This window comes from Artemia sp. Qi Xiang Cuo, chromosome 3 (assembly GCF_049724085.1).
Source record: "Artemia sp. Qi Xiang Cuo chromosome 3, ASM4972408v1, whole genome shotgun sequence".
NCBI classification, from domain to species: domain Eukaryota; kingdom Metazoa; phylum Arthropoda; class Branchiopoda; order Anostraca; family Artemiidae; genus Artemia; species Artemia sp. Qi Xiang Cuo.
This window is the reverse complement of record NC_142796.1, coordinates 13731649-13746570: the sequence shown is the minus strand read 5'-3', so window position 1 is coordinate 13746570 and position 14922 is coordinate 13731649. Positions and strand designations below refer to the sequence as shown.

Here is a 14922-nt window from a genome sequence, read left to right as displayed (position 1 = left end):
AGAAGATTATAGAAGAGCAAAACCCATTTGGAAATTCTTTAAATGTAAAAAAAACTCTGAGATTATACTAAATTATATCTAAAAAGTGATATTTTAGTTTTATCAGTTGTCGTTGAAATAGAAATCTATGTTTAAATAATTATAAACTAGATCCACTGCACTTCTTTTCAGCACCAGGATTAACATGGGAAGCTTTTCTCAAACACTCTAAATCTCAAATTCCATCATTTTCTGATGAAGATTTGTTTACCTTTATTGAAAAAGGAATAAGAAAAAGTGTATGTCAGGTATGAAAAGATATGCTAAAGCAAATAAAAAATATATAAAAAACTCTAATAAAACTTAACCTTCAAATTATATAATGTATTTAGATGCTAATAATTATATGGTTGGGCAATGTCACTAAATTTACATGAAAACACTTTACTTTTACTGATATACCCTACCATTTATAAGAAAAACAACACCTTAGACTATTACCAATAATTAAAAGATTACGTTAAATCAGAAATGAATTACGATAATATGGGAGCAATTTATGGAGTTGTTGTAGAATATCAAAGAGAGTTAAACAATTTACGTGAAGATTTGCCACTAGCTCCTGAACATTTTCAATATAAATTAAGTACAACTTTAAATAATAAAATAAATTATTTTGTGCATTATAAGAATTTAGAATTTTATTTAAAACATGGCTTAGCATTGAAAAAGTACATAGAATACTAGCATTTACTGAGTCACCCTATTTAAACATATATATCAATCATAATAATAAATTATGACAAAAGAGAATTAATGATTTCGAGAAACATTTTTTAAACAAATGAATAATGCTTGTTTTGGGGGAAACCATGGGAAATGTTAGAAAAAGAGTTAGTATTGAAATAATCACTAGTGTTGAAAAAGGACAAAAAAATTAAAAAATATAACTTTAGATTGGAAATCATATTTAGCGATCGATTTCTACTAGCTAGAATGGTTATACGAAAGAATGAAATTAGGTAAAACTATTTACATTTGGTTTACTGTTTTAGAATTATCTAAGTTACTTATGTTTGAATTTAATTATATATACATGAAACCAAAATATAATGAGAATATTGATTTATGCCAAATTGATAAGGATAGTTTTATTTATGATATTCGAAGTTAGGATTTTTATGAAGATATTAAAGCTGACCTCCAAGAAAAATTTGATATTTCGGATTATAAAAAGATAACCCTTATAAAGTCCCTGCAGTCAATAAAAAAGATTGTCCTCCTTCGGGAGGACGTATAGGCCTACTAAAATTGGAACGATACAGAGAAGATTAGCATGGCCCCTGCGCAAGGATGACACGCAAAATCGTGAAGCGTTCCACATTTTTTTCAGGGAGGGGTAATTTTCTAGCACTTGGAGAAAGGAGGAAATATTTAGGGAGGGTAAGGGTAAAGGAGGGTCCTTACTCATGCCCTCTGTGCGGAGAAAATGGGGAGGATCTGCTTCACTTCATGGCCCTTTGTCCCGAATTACAGGATCTAAGGAAAGATTTATTTTTTGTTAATGTGGGGACAAGTGAGTGGTTGGTTTCAGTAATGGGATCAAAAAATTATGGGACAATAAGAATGATAGCAAAGTATATAAAATTGGGTATGTCACATTGAGATAGATTTTTGTAAAAAGGGGTGGGGTGAGTCTGGAAAGTATTGTTGTATGTGTGTAAGTTGTTTTCTTGTTTGTTATTTTTGTAGTCATGGCCCTTGATAGATGTAACATACATCTATCTATTTATGTTAGTTTAATGGTAACGTGTGCTTTATTATGTTTTTGTAATGTTTTGTAATTTTGCGTTGTTATTGTTATGTAGGCTACCATACTTTGCTATGAGTGTTATAATCATGTTATTATTTTGTGTGATTTTCCTTTTTTGCCATGGCCCAAAGTGGCTTTTATTGCAATAAATATCTATGTATCTATCTATCTATAGGGATGATGAAGGATGAATTATCTGGAACAATAATGTCAGAGGTTTTAGGTTTAAGATCAATAGTATATGCTTATTTAAAGGATGGTGACGATAAAACCAAAGTAAGGTAAAGTTGAAAGGTATCAAAACGAATATCGTTAAAGACCAAATAATATAGCAAAATTATAAGTTTGTACTATTCGGAAAGGGGGAAAGGTTATCGGAAACCCAGTATAATTTACGAGCAAACAAGCATATAATGTTCCTAGAATAACAAAATAAAAAAGCTTTAGATCCAAATGGCAATAAAAGAAAGGTTTTGAAAAATAAAGTAAACACGGTACACTGGGGATTTGATCTCTTGAAGCTATAAGCTAGTTAAAGTATTATTAAGCTAATTAAGGCATTAAAGTTTAGCTAGTTAGGTATTAAAGTTAAGCTTCATAATTAAAGTTAAGCTATAAGCTTCAAAGTTATAATCTATAAGCTTCAAAGCTATAAACTGTAAGTTTAAAAGCTATAAGCCTCAAATCTATAAGCTTCAAAGCTCTAAGCTATAAGCTTCAAAGCTATAAGTTTCAAATCTATAAGCTTCAAATCTATTGGCTAAAAACTTCAAAGGTGCAAAGCTATAAGCCTCAAAGCTATAAGCTTTATAGTTGAATTTTACTCGATCAAAATTTTACTTAATTATATTTTTACTAAGTAAATGGATGGAAAAGCACCTATTAAAGTGAATGAATTTAGAAAAATTAAGATCTTTTTAAAAATAAACATCTGCTAGCACCTCAATGGCGGTTTCGATTATTGATTTTCTGAAACTCTGGGAGTGGTAAATCCAATTTACTCTTGATCTTGATTTATGATCACTTATACTTTTAAACAATCTATCTATATGCTAAAGATCTTGAAGAAGATAAATATAAGATTTAATGTTTAATATGAATGTATTTGAATACAAAATAGACATGGGTCTTTTGGTTGCGAGTAATGATAAAGGCGATATCCTTGATGTAGATGACCTAGATCTCAAGTGTCAAAATTTAGTTATCTTTGACGATTTTGTAACCGTAAAAGATGAGATAAAATTTAAGATTTATTCGTGAGAGGTAGAAAACGAAATACATCAATAATCTACGTTTCTCAGATCTGTTTCGATACACCTAAAATTATACTATTTTAATATTATTTTGATGGACTTTGTCCTAAGGAGCATAGGAAAGGCAATGCGAGACCACGGAATCAAACGGGGAGGAAAAAGTCTCCTGGACTTAGATTATGCTGATAATTGAAGCATCCTAGATGAAAGTGTGAGCAAAATGAATGAAGTTTAATAGGTTTTGCGAGTTCAGGGTGCTAGAATAGGTTTGAAAATTAATTTTGAAAAGACTAAGTCACTAAGGCTAGGAACAAGGGAAGATGAAGAGGTGATATTGGGTAATGAGAAGATCAATCAAGTGGACAGCTTCACTTACCTTGGTAGTATTATTAGTAAAGACGGTGGGTGCAGTGAAGATGTCAAAAGTAGAATAGCCAAGGCCCAGGGCGTTTTTTCAAAGTTAAAAAAAGTTTGGAAGAATAGGAAGATAAGTCTGCAAACCAAGATTAGAATATTAGAAGCTACAGTGATGGCGGTGGTCAAATGTGGCTCTGAAGCATGGGCGTTCCGAAAAGCGGATGAAGATTTGCTAGATGTTTTCCAGAGAAATTGCTTAAGGATTGTCCTGGGTACCCGGCTGACTGACCGTATTTCAAACAATAGGCTATACGAAAAATGTGGTTCAATACCGCTCTCTAGGGCTATAGTGTAAGAAATGTTGAGGTGGCTAGGGCACGTTGTGCGGATGAAGGATAAAAGATTACCGAAGACTGTTCTTTTAGGCCAACCGTCTAGGGCAAAACGGAAAGCAGGTCGTCCTCGTCTGGGGTGGGAGGACGTAATAAAGAAAGATTTAAAGGAAATAGGAACTTCATGGGCGGGCGTAACAAGGGAGTCTTTGAATAGATTGGGGTGGAGGAGGAGCGTGCGTAGCTGTCTTGACCTCAGGCGGCTGGGTGCTGCGGTGAGTTTTTAGTAGTAGTAGTAGTAGTAAAATTATACAATTAAACTGTAACTATTTTGCATTTTTCAAGTTTTGTAACCCAAAAGAAATTTATCGAATCAGACAAAACCATGCATCTGACCGGAAAAACGAAAAATTTATCAACTACTTCAATCAAGCAACACAGAATCATGGAGTTTACTAATTGATTTGAAAACAAATGAGGAATCTCTCAGGTAAAGAAAAAACTTAGATATTCGCTGAATAAAATTTGTGTATACTAAATGAACAATTTTGGAAGCTAAGGAAGTAATATCGGAAGTATAGAAGTAACAAAAGCAGATTACTGGATGAGGATGGTAGTCGTGACTTACAATTGAAGCAATTAACTAATCTAGGTGATCCAAAATCAGAGAATGATGCTATGAATATACAAAATGTGAAAATAAGTTTAAACACTTTCAAGGGTGAACTTGTTAACCACCAAATTCTTACAAATCAGTATTTAATTGAGGATATTAATAAATTAACTAAAAATTATCAATCACCTGGCAATATATTGACTAGAGTTGATGACAAAGGACTAATAGTGAAAAATACCTTAAAAGTAACAAAAGAAGATATTGATGCAGAAAATAGAAGAATTGGTAACGTTGCAGACACAAAAAATGGTGCATATGTAATTAATCTTTTAACATTATTGGTACACTCGAAGGGTTTTATGCATTTATCTGATTGTTTAAATAATTTCGAAAATGTTATAGAAAATAAACTTGAAAAAGATCCCATTAAGGCATTTGAAAAGAGAATTAAAGGAAGGTCGAAGCAAAAATCAAGCTTACAAAATTTTTTGAAAAGAGTATTAAGAGAATTTTTACCTTGGAATTTTTTTTATAAAAATAATTTTGTAATAAATGGAAGAGTATACAATCTATTTATCAAAATTAAAAAATAAAATAAAAATAAAACGTGTTTCGATGCAAAACAAAAACGTAAATTGCGAGTAAAGCATAAAAAAGTGAATGAACGAGAACCTATTAAACTATTACTTCATAAAAGACAGGTGACTAAGACTGAAAAATATAAAAGTGAAAATAAAGGATATGATATTGATTTATCTTATAAACAACTACTTCAAAATCATCCAAGATTATCGTTCTTATTTCTTCTCAATAAATTTGAAATCACTAAAAAAGCTGACTTTAATGAATACACAATTCATTTATCTCCTCCTCAAAAAAGTAAAAACAAACAGATATTTTTAAAAAAAATTGCCGAATTTAACAAGAAAATATTATTGTTGGTAAAGAACCTGTTAAACTATTGTTTAAAAGAAAAGAAAATGAACAGATTGAGCAAGGAAGAATAAAGAACAAAGATGCCTATATTAATATATCATATCACTAACTGATTCCAAATGGTGGCTGAATTCCATTTTCAATACCATTAGCCGCTGCAATATGTAAAGCTGCTCTAACAAATGGTGCAGCTGCATTAGGTACACATGCTGGAAAGAAAATTTTTGATAAAATTACTGATTCTTCAAACGCTAAAGGTGAAGATTTAACATTACCGGGGACTTTACCGAAAGGCTGAGGTTTAAAATTGCACGGTACTCACAAAACTGTTGGTTTTGGATTGAAAGTGGTTGTTGAATCCCAAAAACGAGCAAGAAAATACAAGTAGAAGTATTTAAAGTACCTAAACGGTGTGGAAGACCCAGTAAAGTTGTTGAAGCTGAGATTTCACAATTCAAAGACTGCTCACTTCCAAACAACGGAGAACGCCATAAAGAATCAAAAATTACATGATACGGCTGACAAATATTGATATATTGAATGAATTAGGTCATATTTCTTATTTTCGAGGTATTTTTTCTCAACACAACTTACTAAGTAAAATAAAGAAAAAGGAATGCGATGTAATGAATTATGACTGCATGGAATCACCTGGGACGCATTGGAATTGTTATTTCAATGATCCAAAGTACTCATTTGTAGAATTTTATGATTCTTTTGGAATCCAGCCCGGAAATGAAATTGTCAACTACTTAAAAACTTCAAATAAACAAATTGCCTATCATTCTACTCAAGTCCAAAATCTTAAAGATGTGAATTGTGGTCATTTGTGTTTTGATAATATAAAAGGGAGATTTAAGGGAATGGATCCACAGACTTTTATTTAAAGTTTATTTTCAAATACAAATGGAAGAAGAATTAGAAAAGAGATTATTTGTTTATCGTAGAAGTTTTAAATATTATGGATATTTAGTTTCTTATTATCCAAATTTATATTTAGTGCTTCAGGCTTATATGCTTTTGCTATGTTACCGCTTGCTTCTTTAAGTCTTGAGACAGTTCTGATTAAAATACTTGAAAAATATGTAAGAGTAGCAGAAAGAAAGGATGAGTATAAAACTGTTTATTCATTCTATTCAAAATTACAGGCTATGAATAAATCGAGTGAATTGACCAATGATGAAATAATTAAAAGAGAAAATGAATTACGAAAAACAATACAGTTTTTTCCTCTTGAAAAATATTTGAAACAATTGTAATTTAATGGTTATAAATATTTCACAAATACTGTAAATGTTTAACCATAAATAGAGAACCTTCTTACTTTCAACCTGCTAATATTGCTTGTTTCCTTAATCGCTGCTCATTTTCTATTCGCTTCATTTTATCATTACAAAAGTCATATAGTTTCTTCGAACGAAGATGGCGTATATAGCTTGCTTCTCTGCCCAAAAAATGACACAACAATTTCTCGTGAGTTTCCCGAAGATTCAGTCTGTATTCAATTCAGAAAAACTAAGTACTACAAAATAGCACTTTTATTGACATATAGATAAATCTATAGAATATACATAAACTAAAAATTAGATAAAAATAAAATTTTAAAAGTTTTTGCAAAACCCCTCTCCCAGGCTGTTATCTTTTTTTTTGTGTCGTTGACCTCACATCAGCCTGGGTTCTGAGGCAAACCTCAGGGTGTTTTGTTTGGAGGGAAAGAAGCAGCACGTAGCCCTGTACTTCTTACTCCTTGATCAATGGCCAGATCATATTGAAATCTCAACTGCAACACTAGGTAACAGTGAGAGTCGAACTGTTGGACCGCAATCGATGATCAGTCGACCGCTTTACCAACTCGGCCATGCTGGCCTGTAATGAGAGTTTAAACTATCTTTTTGTGTGTCATTTGATAAATAAGATCATCAAAAATTATTTTAGTTTTATAATTTTTCCTTTAATTACTGAATATTTTATGTTCTCTTATCTGTATCGGAAAATTCTTTAAGAAATTTGCTGGCTACTGCACTTGAACACAGAACCTGAAGGTTTCGGGTCAGCACGTTAACCACTTCGACCACGGTAACTTTTCTAGAGATATACACTAACATAACATAATTTTAATATATAAATTATTTTCGGTTTGGAAATTAGTTTAATAAAATCATCCAATAATAAATGGAGCAACTTTTAAGTGAAATAAAAATGGGAAATAAATACAATCGAACAATTAAAAAAGAAAAGTTAGACAATGGAATGGAATACTCGATATTCCATACTAAATATGAAAATGAACTCGTTATCATTATTGATTTGAATGGTGAAATTGTTGACATATTTGCACCAATACGTTTTGATTCTAAAGCAGCTGATCTTGAAAAGAAATTCAAAAAATTAGATAAAGGTATGATTTTAATGGTTATTGAAAGAAAAAATAAAGATAATATAAATTATTTAGATATGGAAATTAAACTATCCACTAAATATTAATTTTATATTAAATTATTGTATTTAATAAATATTATAGGAAAAATATTGAATATAAGTAAAACATGCATAAATTACTTATGCCACAAGACCTGTTTTGATGGTAAGACTTATGAGGGGAAATGCTTGAAAATGCTTTTTCATTTAAAAATCGTGTAAATTGGGTGGAGAAGAGGGTAAATTGATGGGGTGATCTAGGTGAAGCAGTTCCTGTATTTACTCCACTACTGTGTAAGTATTGAGTGTGGGTTTTTATTGCTCAACATGGACTTTTGTGAATTATCCTGCTGTCACTGGCATCTGAATTATAATATACATGTCTACAAAAGAGACTTATGGAAGGTTTCATTAAGACGATTAAATCATATAGGGATTTACAATCGAGTGGTCCCCCATTCTATGAAGGTGGGAAGGAACTGAATAATATTCAACATGAAATAAAAGAAATATGTATTTTTTTGGAGTTGAAGGATTGTTTTTTTAGGGGACTGTTCCTACTGACAAACCTATAATTTCAAACCGTGAGCCAAATATACAAGTATTAAATTTGAAAGACTTCGAGTGTTCCAAATATCTGTATAGGACACATAACCCCGAGGACGAGTTATATCCGTATGATTTTGCCAGCTATTCTGTCACCATTGGCCAAGCTTGTTAATATGTCTTTCCTGATAGGAATTTTCCTTGAATCTCTCAAGTGAGCTAATGTTATAGTGCTGTACAAAGGTGGTCTCGGAGTGAACCTGCTAGTCATAGGCCAATTTCTTTGGTATCAGTTTTAAGCAAAATTTTTGACAAGGCTATGTTATTCATGCTACTTAGTTTTCTGGTTGCAAAAGAATTTTTGCATGATTTCCAATTTGAATTCTGAGCGAATCACTCTACAGAGCATGCTTGCACAGCTCTCTTGAATTTTATTCATTCGGAAATAAATTCTGGTCATATAGTAGCAGCTTTATTTTTAGATGTTTGTAAATGAAATTAAAAAATTTGAAATTAAATTTGAAATTAAAATTTGAATTTAATTTCAAAAAATTTTGAAATTAAAAAACATATGTTTGCTAACCTTTCAACAAATAGGGACACAGGTAGTTTAAATATTGACCCAATTTATGATAATCTTCTAAAGAGTGAATCAACAGTCAATAAAGGAATTAAGATTATAAATAATCACCAGGGGACTGTTTTACCTGCTTGACGAAAACGAATTGCTTCAATAATAGCCAATAAAAGGATTATTTCACAACAGAATGGTTAAAGTAATTTCCATTTTTTTTTATTTTTCCGTCAGTTGCTCTGGTGTTCTCACTGAAGTAACTCCATATTAGCATCTTCTCCCTACGTGGATCAGTTAGCGCCAATTGTATATTTTTTGTTTTGGTGGTGGTTTTATTGTTTTTTTTTTTATTTTTATCTTAACTTATTTTTCTTCTGTCTTTCATGCTGAAGGCGCCTTGTTTGTGATACAGGCGAAATATCCGCGTTGTTCTGCATTTTTCTTTTCTTTTCTCTCCACTGGCCGTAGTCTTGTTTGCTGTTTTTTTCATTGAGATTTTTCTCTTTGTTTGGTTGATGTTTGTAAAGCTTTTGATTTTTTGACTCACTGGATTCTTCTTTGGAAACTATCGCATATTGGTATAAGATCAAATGCTTTCTCTTGGTTTATCATATCTTTCTGGTAGGCTTATTTCAATCGGTCCGCTTATTCGGAGCCCTTCTGAAGTAGATTATGGCGTACCTCAGGGATCTGTTCTTGGTTCAGTTTTAATTCTGATTTATGTTAATGATCTGATTTCGGCAGTTAAAAACACCGGGCCTCTGGCATGCTGTTAGCTGTGTCATCCTGATGTTTGTTTGTGTTCTAATACTACTTCTAATGAATATTTTCTCGTTGCTTTTGCTGATGACACCACTCTTGGGAGCCTTGGGAAGACAGAATGTGACATCAAGTCTTTTGATTTTGTTGATAAAACCACTCTTGGGAGCCTTGGGAAGACAGAATGTGACATCAAGTCTATCCTTGTGGCAATATTTGAGAGAATTATTTCATGGTTGGATGCTAATTAATTGACCTTGAATGTTGGTAAGTCACATTTTCTTTTTTTTCTAGAATTGGTAAAGGTTTTCCTCAGCTTACACAACTTCAGGTGTCACAAGGCTCCTTGTGTAGACCAGAGAATAGGGTGGTCCAGTTTCTTGGTATCCTGCTTGATGAGAACCTTTCATTTAGAAACAGATAGAACCATGATTACGGTTAAGGTCTCACGGAGTTTGGGTATCCTTCGAAAACTTGGACACACATTTCCTGGATCTATTCTAAGGCTTCTTTTTTTCTGCCTTTTACAGTCATATGTTTCCTATTGCCCCATTTATAGATGTCTACTTTTCCTTCTACACTGCGGTCACTTTGATGCCATACATAATAAAGCGCGGCGTCTGGTTATGGTCACCAAGCGTTCCTCGCCAACACTGCTCTTAAATCTACAGTCTATTTACATTTTTTCTTCTGCTTCTTTTGTCAGATATCAGCTTCATGGCAATCTTCCAAAATCTCTTCAAAAAACTCTTGTGTTTATTTCTGATTCAGCTCCATATAGCCTTCGTTCTTCATTTGTTATCTGCATTCCTCCTACCCCTACTGTGCGATCGGATTTCAATCCTCTCATTGTTTGTCAACAGATCTGGAATTCCCTACCTTCTTCAGTACAGTTGCCTTTCGTTTGGGACTTATAAAAGGGTTCTTAAGGAATATGTAGTTAAGAATCAAGCAGAATAGCATTTCGTTTTTTATTTATTTATTTTATATAAAAAACAAAAAAAAAATGTTTTTATCCTTTTCTTTTGTGGAGTTGATATCCCCTGAGTGTTTAGTTCATGGTTATGGTTGTCTTCTCTGTGCTTTGACTCCCAGGCCTCAGGTATGTTCTCTTTTTAATCTTTTTTGTTTTTTGGCTATTTTTCTCTTTTTTGGTTGTTACGTATATTGCGTTTTTTTGTATCCCTCTTGTATCTCTGACCATGGACACTTTCGAGGGTAATAAGGTCATTGTATTTACATTTTGCATTTATTGGTGAATAACTCTAAAAAAAAAACAAGTGGGTAATGAATGGTGATAAGTAACAGATGCTTCATCAATATATGTGTTTTCTATTAATAATGAACACGTTAATTACAAAACGCATTAGCCTCTAGCATATTTTACCCCTCTGAGAGGGATGGGGATTGACGATAAAGATCAATATCAAAACTTAAAAAAAAATTTACCGACTTGAATGTGTTTGTATATCATATATTATAATTAATTTTAAAAAACGCCCCTCCCTACTAGCCAGTCTTGAAATATTGAATTCAATTATGGAATATTATTGAACCTGGACCTTCATGGGAAGGTAAAGAGAAATATCAAAGCTAAAAAGCGCATAAGCACTGTCTTATGGTGGTTTACAAGCTTAGTCCTTGAGGTCAATCTTATTTATTTTTATTCTGAACATTTTGATTTTCTTTTCAACTTTCTTTTGTGGGGACTTTGATGATTTTTACATGGAAACTACTGCTACTACTACTAACAACTCACTGCAGCACCAAGCCGCCTGAGGCCAACATAGCTACATACTCTCCTCCTCCATTCAATCTATTCAAAGCCTCCTTTTTACACCCGCCCATGAAGTTTCGATTTCCTTTAAATCTTTCTTTATGACGTCCTCCCACCCCAGACAAGGGCAACCTGCTTTCCGTTTAGACCTAGACGGTTGGCCGAAAAGAACAATCTTCGGCAATCTGTTATCCTTCATCTGCACAACGAAGTAATTTACTACCTACAGAGATCAGACTAATCCCTCGATAATTACCACACTCACTTTTATCACCTTTCTTATAAAGTGGCTTAACTAAGGTTTTCCTAAAATTGTTAGGTACTTCCCCTTTTTCAAAAATCCTATTCATAATCTTCAGTAACTTATTTGTAACCTCAGAGCCACCATATTTAAGAAACTCATTTACTACCCTATCAGCACCTGAAGCCTTATTATTATTTAGTCCTTTTAATACTGTCGCTAATTCCTCCGAACCAAAGAAACCTTCCTTCACATCCAATGTATCACAAACTTTTCAATTTTCCTCTATATCTCTTCCTTCAACTCTATCTCGATTAAGTAAATTCTCAAAATGTTCGGCCCATCTCTCTTTAGTTTTTTCCTTATCGCTAATTGCGGCCCTATTCCTATTTTTAACTGGGCCAACCCCGGACTGACTACTCCCTCACAATTTGTTAACATGCTAGCACAATATTTTACTATTATGCCGTCTAGCTGCATCTTCCAGATCCTCGGCAATTTTATCCATGGCCTCCACTTCACACCTTCTTAGTTCATATACTCTGTCCACTTTCTTTACATTCCTTTTGTTTTCATATGATCTATCACTAATGTAATTCTTGTATAAGTCCTTTCTCCTTTCTATCAAACATAAATCTTTTTCCCGAATATTCTTAGCTGCAGTTCTAGCGTTCTTCCCTAAGACACCTTCAGCAACTTCAAAATTTATTTTTCTAAAATTATTCCAATCATCTTTCACATTATCAAATTTTAAACTCTTACTATCACGTGAATACCATGTTAACTCATGAGCCATTTTGACCAAACACCGTAATGGTTATAACTAGATTTTTTTTTACCTACAAAATGGCAAAGGTTTGTATCCGTTACTGTTTTCTTTTCCTACACAAAATTTACCTAGGCTAGGATACCATCTATCCCTATTTCTACCAGCCTGGGCGTTAAAATCTCCCAGTAAAATCATCATATTTCTACCTGGGACCCTGTCTCACACTTTGGGAGTCTATTCTATAAAATAGTTTTCTTACATCTAGGACATCTGCTGAAATTTCGTGATAAACATCTTTAAAAGTTTCAGAATGTGAGACGAGAGGTAGCTGCAACTGCGGAGCACTAAAACAAGAGGCACCACTGAAGACAAACTCTAAGCTTTCTGTTAACTTAAATTGCTCTAAGCTATCTTGCTGTTTGAGATGAAGTTTGCTCATGACAGGGCCGTCTACAGTTTTCTTTGAGCTTTCTGGCTGTAACCATTTTGGAATATCAAACAGAGTGGTCTTAGGCACAATATTTGGCCTAATCTTGACTTTGGTGCCGTTTATCAGTTCCTCATTATGATGCTTTAAAATGCGAATTGCTCGATAATCAGATACAAATTCGTAATAACTTTCATCTTTCTTTCTTTGAAACAGACTCCACACGCAAGCTTTATTCTAGTTCTGGATCTGTTCCTTTGCTCTGCAAAAATTTTCGTGCATTGATGATTCAAACAAATAAAACAATGCTCCAAGCGTCCTTTTATGGTGAAATGCAGAATCTCACTAATTCAAATTGCAGTTTTAATTCTTCAAACCCTCAGTTATATGATTTGTTAGAAGGCTTTTGAGAATAAGCGAAAGAGGTCCAGTTCGAAATAAACTTAGAATAACCTTGCAATTCTATGGGCTTATGTATTAACAAAATATGTCAGCCTTTTCTGATATTTTGGAAAGAGAAAACAATATTTCCCAACAAGTTTTTTTTTTTCAGTAGAGACACTAAAATTTTCCCGGCTACTCAACCATTGAAAAATATCAAGTTTTGTAAGGCTCCTCCCGACAAGTTGCTTTCTAGGCGTCAAATTGGTTTCTGTAAACTTTTTCGCCGATGGATCAGTCAGTTTTGTTTTCTTTATAGCATGGAAGTCTTTTATGACATAGTAAAAGATCAAAAAAATATTAAGTTTTGTTTACTTCGTGCAGATAAAGCAGTAAATTTTATAGTACTTCAGCTAACGGAAGTCGTTAATGACATTAGATTGGAACAACTATATATTAAGGTCTGTAGGGCTCGGCTCAACAAGTCGTTTTCTACAGGGGCAATTGATTTCTGCCAACTTTGCGCAGATGAAGCTGAAAAATTTTTTTTTGTTCTTCGCCCGATGAAAGTCTTTTATGACATTACAATGGACCAACAAAATAACAAGTTTTGAAGGGCTCTGCTCTACGGGTCGTTTTTAAGGGGGCTAATAAGTATCTGTCAAATTCGCGCACATGATGTAGTAAGTTTGGTTGGGCTTCGCCCACCGAAATCCCTTCCGGAAGCTTCACTTTGTGCCGAAAGATAGTGACTTTTGTCGGGCTTCGTCTGACAAAAGTGCTTTCTGAGGTCCTTTAGTGGGGGAGTCCTCCCATCCCCCCTTATTAACGTCCCTGCGTGTGCCTGTGTGTATTTTTGTCCATCTGTATCTGTGATTTTTTTTTATAGAGACAGATACACGGACTTTTTTTATTTTTGAGTTTTCTTTCTGTCTGTGTCTTTTTATATGCCTGTCTGTGGGTCTATGTGTCTATTGTGTCTGTCTGTAGATCTAAGTATATTTTTGTGCGTCTGTCTATTTGTCTTTTTTGATCCCTATGTTTGTCTGTCTATGTATCTTTTTCTCTCTGACCGTGTGTTTATGTGTCTGTCTGTGTATCTTTGTGTCTCTTTTATCTGTCTGCCCGTATGTCTATTTGCCTTTATGTCCATCTGCATTTGTGTCTATGTGTCTTTTTTCTGTATGTCTGTGTGTCTTTTTATATGCGTGTCTTTATTTATGTCTTCTTTATTTGTATATGTATCTGTGTGTCTTTCTGTGTGTTTGTTTGTTTGTGTTTTCGCTCCAACTATCGGTGTGTCTATATGTTATTTTTCTGTCTATGTGTCTGACTTAGACTTACTTAGGTCCTCCTACGCCTGGGGGGTGCATAAGGCAGCAACAGTGTTTCGCCATGACGACCTGTCCTAAGCCTTCAACAATAGCTCCTCTAACGAGGACCTCGCCAGCTTCGCCTCCTTCATTAGCGACCTGCCAAGGGTCATTTTCGGTCTCCCTGATTTGCGGAGACCGGGGGTGTCCAACACCATGCATCGTGCGGCAGCCTTCCTTCCCCCATTCGCACCATATGCCCCCAATACATCCATCGCCGCTTTCTAATAAGATCAAGGATGGGGGTATGATTTGTCATACGATATATTTCATCATTTCGTATTCTTTCTGTCCAATGTATATTTAGGATAGACCTTAGGCAATTATTGTCGAATGCCTGGAGTCGTCGTTCTAGTTGAGCAGTGATGCTC

At 33.7% G+C, this 14922-nt stretch overlaps 1 pseudogene; it reads left to right on the top strand.

The window, feature by feature from the left end:
* Nucleotides 1-1255: 1255 nt before the first annotated feature.
* On the top strand, nucleotides 1256-1367 carry LOC148953788 (U6 spliceosomal RNA; annotated as a pseudogene).
* The last annotated feature ends 13555 nt before the right edge of the window (nucleotides 1368-14922 follow it).